Raw genomic sequence first — 9,428 nt, 5'->3', positions numbered from 1 at the left:
GTGGGCTTCATTGATTTCCATTTATTGACCGTTTTAAATTGTCCTTAAGAAGGTGATGCTGTAGGTAGGCTCACAATGCCTCAGGGAGCGAGTTCCAGGATTTTGAACCAATGACATTGCGTGTAGTTAAAATAAGCATATTTAATTTAGCTGCAGTGTTCAATTTTGCTACAGTGTGTGAACTGAACTGCACCTGCGCTTTCTGCAGGTGCAATTCCACATCTACATTTTTTTCCACTGTGGATTCAATGTTTCTACCAGTGTAAAATACGCTAATAAATCAAGTATAAAAGATTGGATCCAACTAAATGAAGCAGCAAACTAGTTCTGGATATTTTACTTACTTACTTAAAAAATACCTGAAGCCAAACAGGATTGTCTGTGGAGAGGACATACTTCACTAATTTGTGGCATTTGATGTGGCAAAAGTATACATATTATCATGATCCTGACAGGATGGTGCATGATAATTAATCTCCACTACTTCACAAGGTGTTACAAATGAATATACCACAAAGTGAAATAGTTATTTTGCTTAACTTTGGCTGCTATTTAAGATAAAATAAACTCATTTCAGGTTTCTCCAACAAACAAAAGACATTTTACAATTAACAAACATCCTTTGACAAATGGGAAAATAGGTTATTAATTACTAGTATGTACATTTAAACTATATCCCTTTTAATCTCAAACATTATTTCACAGATAGGTCATACAAGATTGGGCAGTTCTGCAAAAATATCATGGCTGGAAAATATAGGCAAACAGGAACAAATTCTGTGGATTAGCAAATTAGTTCAAATCACAAGGGTCAAATGAGGTGATTTTGTCATAACTTGTGGTAGTGACATCATGTTGTCGACCTCAGAAGATCCTCAACTTATTAGCCAGTCAGTTGGATCTAGGTCTTTGATTGAGTTAAAAGTTCTTTCCTGAGAGTCACCGAGTGCTGGTTTTCTTCATTTACCAGAGGCAATTAGAAAGTGAGAGATGTATCTAGCTTCTAGGCTTTCCTGGGCCCTGAGTGAGAGTCAGGTTTGTGACAAACCACAACATAAGTAACGTAAAGCTGTTACTGTTTTTATTCAACCCAAAGTACCTGATGCCAGCTTGTCTTATAAATAAACCAAATTCAGCTTCTGAAAAGCACACAGTTCCATTTATGAGCTTCAAGTTATAAAAATACTAGTTCATTCTCTGCAACATGACAATGTCCAAATTCCCATTATTGTCAGTTTATAGCTTGAAAAAAAGATAAGCAGATGTTCACCTGCACATCTGCCAATGTGATATACTGCATCTGCTGTGCCCGTTGGGGAAACCAAGCGGAGGCTTGGGCACCGCTTTGCAGAACACCTACGCTCAGTTCGCAATAATAAACTGCACCTCCCAGTCGCGAACCATTTTAACTCCCCCTCCGATTCCTTAGACGACATGTCCATTCTGGGCCTCCTGCAGTGCCATAATGATGCCACCCAAGGCTTGCAGGAACAGCAATTCATATTCCACTTGGGAGCCCTGCAGCCCAATACTATCAATGTGGACTTCACAAGCTTCAAAATCTCCCCTCCCCCCACTGCATCCCAAAACCAGCCCAGCTCGTCCCCTCCCCCCACTGCATCCCAAAGCCAGCCCAGCGCATCCCACCTGTTCTTCCTCTCACCTATCCCCTCCTCCCACCTCAAGCCGCACCTCCATTTCCTACCTACTCACCTCATCCCCCTTGACCTGTCCGTCCTCCCCGGACTGACCTATTCCCTCCCTATCTCCCCACCTATACTCTCCTCTCCACCTATCTTCTCCTCTATCCATCTTCGGTCTGCCTCCCCCTCCCTCCCTATTTATTTCAGAACCCTCTCCCCATCCCCCTTTCTGATGAAGGGTCTCGGCCCGAAACGTCTGCTTTTATGCTCCTAAGATGCTGCTTGGCCTGCTGTGTTCATCCAGCTTCACACTTTGTTATCCGGATTCTCCAGCATCTGCAGTTCCCATTATCTCTAGTCATTACCATATGTATTAAACAAGATATTACAAAATCATAACTACATCTTTTTCAACAGTTCAGTTTGAACCAAAATAAGACCACAATACAGATCTACGTATCCTAAGGAAACGTTGGAGCTTAACACAAGCCAATTCTTACTGATGAAAGTTACTAAAATACTGTACAAGCAAATGTCCCCTAAATTAAAAGATCATCACTTTCAAGAAGACCATCCAAGTGTTCTGCAATTTCTATCTAAGGGGGAAAGTAGTTATCATTGAAAGGTACTAATATTATAATAACTTTAACACAGCAAAATAAACAACAACAGTAATCTAATTGGTCTGCTTTAAACTCCAAAACATACGTTTTCGACCCATTCACACAAATAACAAACAAACACAGTTAAGGGATAAATGAAAGAAAATTATAAAACTGGCCAGAATAAAAGGTTTTCACTAAGTGCTTAAACGATGGTTTCATGGTTGATTTTCTGAAGATGTTGATCACAGTCACCTTTACAGTTTACTCAGATAAAGGCAGCAACACTTATAACTTAATTTTCCATTCTCTGGACTTCCAAGAGCTGCTCCTGGGAGATTAGGCAGGGAGCTTTCATATCTTCATGTTGTAGTATCAATAGCCAAACTCTTCCTCTCACAGAAAACACACTCCAATACCAAATTCAAGCTCTGATCAATCCCTGACAGATTAACTGGATCTGCTGGGTCCAAGCTACTGAGCAAGATCTGCCACCTGTTTGAGCATAAGATCTTTTCCATACTTGTTGGAATCAATTTCCAGGTACTGACCTTATTAATAGCTAACTTCTGCTATCTATTTAAATACAATGCTCTTCTCCAGTGACTAAGCGTCTACAGAATCAGGAGTAGAGATAGTAGAAACTGCAGATGCTGGAAAATCTGAAATTTCCACCCAAAACATCAGCCTTCCTGCTCCTCTGATGCTGCTTGGCCTGCTGTGTTCGTCCAGCTCTACACCTTGTTTTTACAGAATCAGGAACTACCTGCAATTGACTTCCAGGCCTGGCCTCATAAATATACAAAAGCTTGTTTGGTCTGTTTTCCTTTAAGAACAAACAGTTAGCCACAGTCTAAAAGTCATCTTTAAATCACAGTTCCCACTTCACAGCTCCAAACCAAACTTTATTAAGGAACTAAGTAAAAATAATGAAAAATCAGTGAGCGTTCTAACACTGGATAAAAAGGGCAAAAGGTACAGCCTCCTTAAAGGAAAAGTAAATAAATACAACATTCCTAGTTCACGCAGAGAAATAATCCGTATAGTTAATCTTGTACATAGGATTATCAAATTTAGAATAAATGTCTTATAAAAATGCAAAGAACAAGGATAGCAAATCATTGCGGATTTTTTCATGTATAATACAAAATAAATACTGTAATGAACCGAGGTGCTAATTGTGCTTGTCTTTTAAGTTTTTGCATTAAATAGTTGGAGGTCTTGAGGTGCAGTTCATTGTGTCCCTGTCTTCGAGCCCAAAGCTTTGGATATGTGTCCAACCCAGGTCTTTGTGGCCCAGGGACGTATATTTGTAACACGACTAAACAGGCAGAAAATAAAGCTGCAAATAATTTCAATACATAACAATCGTAGGCAGGTACGAACAGGAGAGATTCCTGCTCACCCTTACGATGGAAAGAATGTTGGAGTTTCCGCTATCATTTTCCACTGCGCTAGACTTCAACACGCATGCAAAAGCGTATATTGTCATGACAAGTCAGATTCTTCGACGTCAAATCTAAATCAATATTAATCCTTCCTGTCTGTTACAGAATTGTAGAATGTTACAACACTGAAACCCATTCAGCTCTTTGTTTTCATGCCAGCTCTCCGTAAGAGCAAATAATGTAGTTCCGCTCCTCACCTTTTCTTCATATCCCTGCAGAATTTTTCTCCAGGTAATTAGTCAGTTCACTTTTCATAGTCATGTTTGAACTTTCCTTCACCATACATTCAGGGACTGCATTCTGGATCCTCGTTACTCACTGTGTAAAAACATTTAGAATCATGGAATCCCTACAGTGTGGAAGCAGGCCATTCAGCTCATCAAGTCCACATTGACCCTTTGAAGAGCAGCCCAACCAGACTTATCCTGCTACCCTGCATTTCCCATGGCTAATCCACCTAGCCTGTACATCCCTGGACACTGTGGGTCATTTAGCATGGCAAATCCATCTGACCTGTACACTTTTCGACTGTGTGAGGAAACCCACGCAGACACGGGGAGAATGTGCAAACTCCACACTGTTGCCCGAGGGTGGAATCAAACTGGATTTCTAGCACTGTGAGGCAGCAGTGCTAGTCACTGAGCTGAGATAATGGGAACTGCAGATGCTGGAGATTCCAAGATAATAAAATGTGAGGCTGGATGAACACAGCAGGCCAAGCAGCATCTCAGGAGCACAAAAGCTGACGTTTCGGGCCTAGACCCTTCATCAGAGAGGGGGATGGGGGGAGGGAACTGGAATAAATAGGGAGAGAGGGGGAGGCGGACCGAAGATGGAGAGTAAAGAAGATAGGTGGAGAGGGTGTAGGTGGGGAGGTAGGGAGGGGATAGGTCAGTCCAGGGAAGACGGACAGGTCAAGGAGGTGGGATGAGGTTAGTAGGTAGCTGGGGGTGCGGCTTGGGGTGGGAGGAAGGGATGGGTGAGAGGAAGAACCGGTTAGGGAGGCAGAGACAGGTTGGACTGGTTTTGGGATGCAGTGGGTGGGGGGGAAGAGCTGGGCTGGTTGTGTGGTGCAGTGGGGGGAGGGGATGAACTGGGCTGGTTGAGGGATGCAGTGGGGGAAGGGGAGATTTTGAAACTGGTGAAGTCCACATTGATACCATATGGCTGCAGGGTTCCCAGGCGGAATATGAGTTGCTGTTCCTGCAACCTTCGGGTGGCATCATTGTGGCAGTGCAGGAGGCCCATGATGGACATGTCATCAAGAGAATGGGAGGGGGAGTGGAAATGGTTTGCGACTGGGAGGTGCAGTTGTTTGTTGCGAACTGAGCGGAGGTGTTCTGCAAAGCGGTCCCCAAGCCTCCCCTAGTCACTGAGCTGCCCAATCTTTCTTCATTTTACTTACAGATCTTTTGTCATTCACCCTAAATCAATGTCTCCTGTTTCCTTCCAACAATAGGCACAGTTTCTTTCTCTTAAGTCTGGCAGATCTCCTCATGATTTTGAACACTTCAATGAAGTATCATTCCAACCTGCTCTTCTCTAAGAATAGTCATAGATTCTACAATTCTGTATTTTAAGTCCATCATCCCTGGAACTTTTCTTGTGAATCTTTTCATCACCTTATGCAATGCTTTCACATACTTCCCAAGGTGTGGTACATAGAATTGAATGGAAACACCATTTAATATCAAACCAATGTTTTGTCAAGATTTAGCATAACTTCCTTGCTTTTGTACTCTATGCCTCTATTTACATCGCCCTGGGTCTCCCGTGCTTAACCAGGTTTCTCAATCTGCCCTGCCACCTTCAATGTTTTATGCAAATTTAACACCAAATCCCTCTGTTTCTTCAACTCTTTTTGAATGATGTCTTTTTTATATTGTCTCTCCTTGTTCTCTTTACCAAAATGTCCAGGCCACTAATATCAATCAAGTGCAGCAGTACTCCAGTAATGAGAGATTATTGAATACCTTCAGCCAGTCTAAAAAACAGCTTTTAACAATTATGCTCGGACATAGCTAGAACTGCAGATGCTGGAAGTCAGTGGCAATACAGTGTGGAGCTAGAGAAACACAGCATATCAGGCAGCATCAGAAAAGCAGGAACGTCACGTTTCAGACATAATGGGAACTGCAAATGCTGGAGAATCCGAGATAACAAAGTGTGGGGCTGAATGAACACAGCAGGCCAAGTAGCATCTTAGGAGTATAAAAGCTGGCGTTTCGGGCCTAGGCCCTTCATCAGAAATAAATAGGGAGAGAGGAGGAGGTGGATCGAAGATGGATAGAGGAGAAGATAGGTGGAGAGGAGACAGACAAGTCCAAGAGGCAGGGATGGAGCCTGTAGAGGTGAGTATAGATGGGGAGCTAGGGAGGCGATAGGTCAGTCCGGGCAGGACGGACAGGTCAAGGGAGCGGGATGAGGTTAGTAGATAGGAAATGTGGGTGCGGCTTGAGGTGGGAGGAGGGAATAGGTGAGAGGAAGAACAGGTTAGGGAGGTGGGGACGAGCTGGGATGGTTTTGGGATGCGGTGGGGGGACGGGGGGATTTTGAAGCTTGTGAAGTCCACATTGATACCATTGGGCTGCAGGGTTCCCAAGCAGGATATGAGTTGCTCTTCCTGCAACCCTCAGGTGGCATCGTTGTGGCACTGCAGGAGGCCCAGGATGGACATGTTGTCTAAGGAATCGGAGGGGGAGTTGAAATGGTTCGCGAACGGGAAGTGCAGTTGTTTATTGCGAACCGAGCATAGGTGCTCTTCTGCCACAATGACGCCACCTGAAGGTTGCAGGAACAGCAAGCTTCAAAATCTCCCCTCCCCCCACTGCATCCCAAAACCAGCCCAGCTCGTCTCCAGCTCCCTAACCTGGTCTTCCTCTCACCTATCCCCTCCTCCCACCTCAAGCCACATCTCTATTTCCTACCTACCACCTCATCCCGCCTCCTTGACCTGTCCATCCTCCCCGGACTGTCCTATCCCCTCCCCCTCCTACCTTCCCACCTACACTCACCTATACTGGCTCCATCCTGACCTCTTTGACTTGTCTGTCTCCTCTTCACCTATCTTCTCCTCTATCCATCTTTGATCCGCCTCCCCCTCTCTTATTTCAGAACTCTCTCCCCGTCCCCCTTTTCTGACGAAGGGTCTAGGCCTGAACCGTCAGTTTTTGTGCTCCTAAGAAGCTGCTTGGCCTGCTGTGTTCATCCAGCTCTTCACGTCAACGTTTCAGGTCAGGACTGCTGTGCTCCTCCAGCTCCACGCTGTTAACCATTATGTTGTTTCCTGTTACTCAGCCAAACTTGTACGCATGTGGTTGTTGTTTTTGGAGAAATGAAGGGTGTCATACGACCTGTTCTGAATTCTACCTGACACTCAGGCTTGCTTACTACAGGTACAAGTGGGGCCCACATCAAGTGGCTTGGTGAGAAGGCGCAAGACATTCACAAATATGGGCAACATTAATAGCATTTGTGCAGACTGCAGGTAGATTCTCTTCAAGTCCCATGGGGAGGTATCAGGCTTTGTAAATAGAGATAATAGGAACTGCAGATGCTGGACAATCCGAGATAACAAAGTGTAGAGCGGGATGAACACAGCAGGCCAAGCAGCATCTTAGGAGCAGAAAAGCTGATGTTTTGGGCCTAGAACCTTCATCAGAAAATAGTTATATTTTAAAATATCTGTTTAATTCTGAGATAAAATAGAGTTAGTTGTTGAGACGAAAGCTAATTCGCATTTCTCCCTAGATATTAGGCTCATTGTGATTCACGTTTCCATGTGAATGGGTTATAGGAAAGAAAAGGTGGTTATGGGTTGTAAATTTTCCTGTGATGTTTATAAATCTCTCAGTAACAAGTTAGTGCACAAGAATCTAAGAAGATGGGGGGGTGGGGGAGAGAGAGAGAGAGAGAGAGAGAATATAAAGAGGCAGCATGTCTACCTTTGAAGCAGAGAACATAGAACATTACAGCACAGTACAGGCCCTTCGGCCCTCGATTTTGTGCCGACCTGTCATAGCGATATGACGCCCATCTAATCTACACTATTCCATGTACGTCCATATGCTCATCCAATGACGACTTAAATGTACCTAAAGTTGGCGAATCTACAACCGTTGCAGGCAAAGTGTTCCATTTCCCTACTACTGTCTGAGTAAAGAAACTACCTCTGACATCTGACCTATATCTTTCACCCCTCAATTTAAAGCTATGCCCCCTCGTGCTCGCCGTCACCATCCCAGGAAAAAGGCTCTCCCTATCCACCCTATCTAATACTCTGATTATTTTATACGATTCAATTAAGTCACCTCTCAACCTTCTTCTCTCTAACGAAAACAGCCTCAAGTCCCTCAGCCTTTCCTCGTAAGACCTTCCCTCCATACCAGGCAACACCCTAGTAAATCTCCTCTGCACCCTTTCCAAAACTTCCACATCCTTCTTATAATGCGGTGACCAGAACTGTACGCAATACTCCAAGTGCGGCCGCATCAGAGTTTTGTACAGCTGCAGCATAACCTCTTGGTTCTGGAACTCGATCCCTCTATTAATAAAATCTAAAACACTGTACGCCTTCTTAACAGCCCTGTCAACTGGGTGGCAACTTTCAATGATCTGTATACATGGACACCGAGATCTCTCTGCTCATCTACACTACTAAGAATCTGACCATTAGCCCAGTACTTTGCCTTCCGGTTACTCCTACCAAAGTGAATCACCTCACACTTGTATTGATTTTATTATTCATCATGCGCAACTATGCTCATACTCAGATTGAGGACACTGAATTCAAAAGAATTTAAAGAAGGCTGGAATTTTGTCTTGGAGACAATGAGAACTGCAAGATGCTGGAGAATCCGAGATACCAAAGCGTGGAGCTGCATGAACACAGCTTTTGTGCTCCTAAGATGCCGTTTGTCCTGCTCTGTTCATCCAGTTGTCTGGAATTTTGTCTTGCTTGGGTTGGACAGTATATCTCAAGAAGAAAAATCAAGTTGCATTCCGCTAATAGGAATGGTAAGTAACATGAGACTCATTAGGACTGAAAATCCCAGTTGACTCCCATCAGATTCTCCCCCAGTAAGTGCTAGTAGCATTGCAGATCATTGCTGCCAGTTGGATTCACATGCCACTGATACCTGTCCATTCGGCTGATATTACTAGCCCATACTGGAATCTGGGGAGCAGGCTTTTACTTTGTTCCTTGTACAGATTTGATTTTAATTTAATTGTTTCCCCAGTTTGATTTTCAGCTTTACATGCCTTATGGACATTCATACAGATTTTAAATTTTATCAGTCAATTTAGACATTCAGCACAAGCTTAAATGGGACAGAAGTGAATTAAAGACACAATTCTTGTAGACTTTTTTACACATATTAAGAAATGAAAAATATTGAAGTAAATGTACATTAAAATGATGGAAAACATAAGCAATTGTTATCTGTTATGTCGACACATCTTTGTGTCACAAAAACAAAGTTGCTGGAAAAGATCAGCAGGTCTGGCAGCATCTGTGAAGGATAAAACAGAGTTGTCCCCCTACAACCACACATCAACGAATACCGGTCACGGTCGGACATAGAGCAGTTTTTCCGCCGTCTTCGCCTCCATGCCTACTTCTTCAACCGGGAACCCAACCCTCCTTCCACTGACCCCTTCACTCGCTTCCAACACAAGTCCTCCTCCTGGACACCACCCCCAGGCCTCCTACCCTCCCTCGACCTCTTCATCTC

This window comes from Stegostoma tigrinum, chromosome 8 (genome assembly GCF_030684315.1).
Source record: "Stegostoma tigrinum isolate sSteTig4 chromosome 8, sSteTig4.hap1, whole genome shotgun sequence".
Taxonomy (NCBI): domain Eukaryota; kingdom Metazoa; phylum Chordata; class Chondrichthyes; order Orectolobiformes; family Stegostomatidae; genus Stegostoma; species Stegostoma tigrinum.
The sequence above is the reverse complement of the archived record's forward strand: the minus strand, read 5'-3'. Positions refer to the sequence as shown.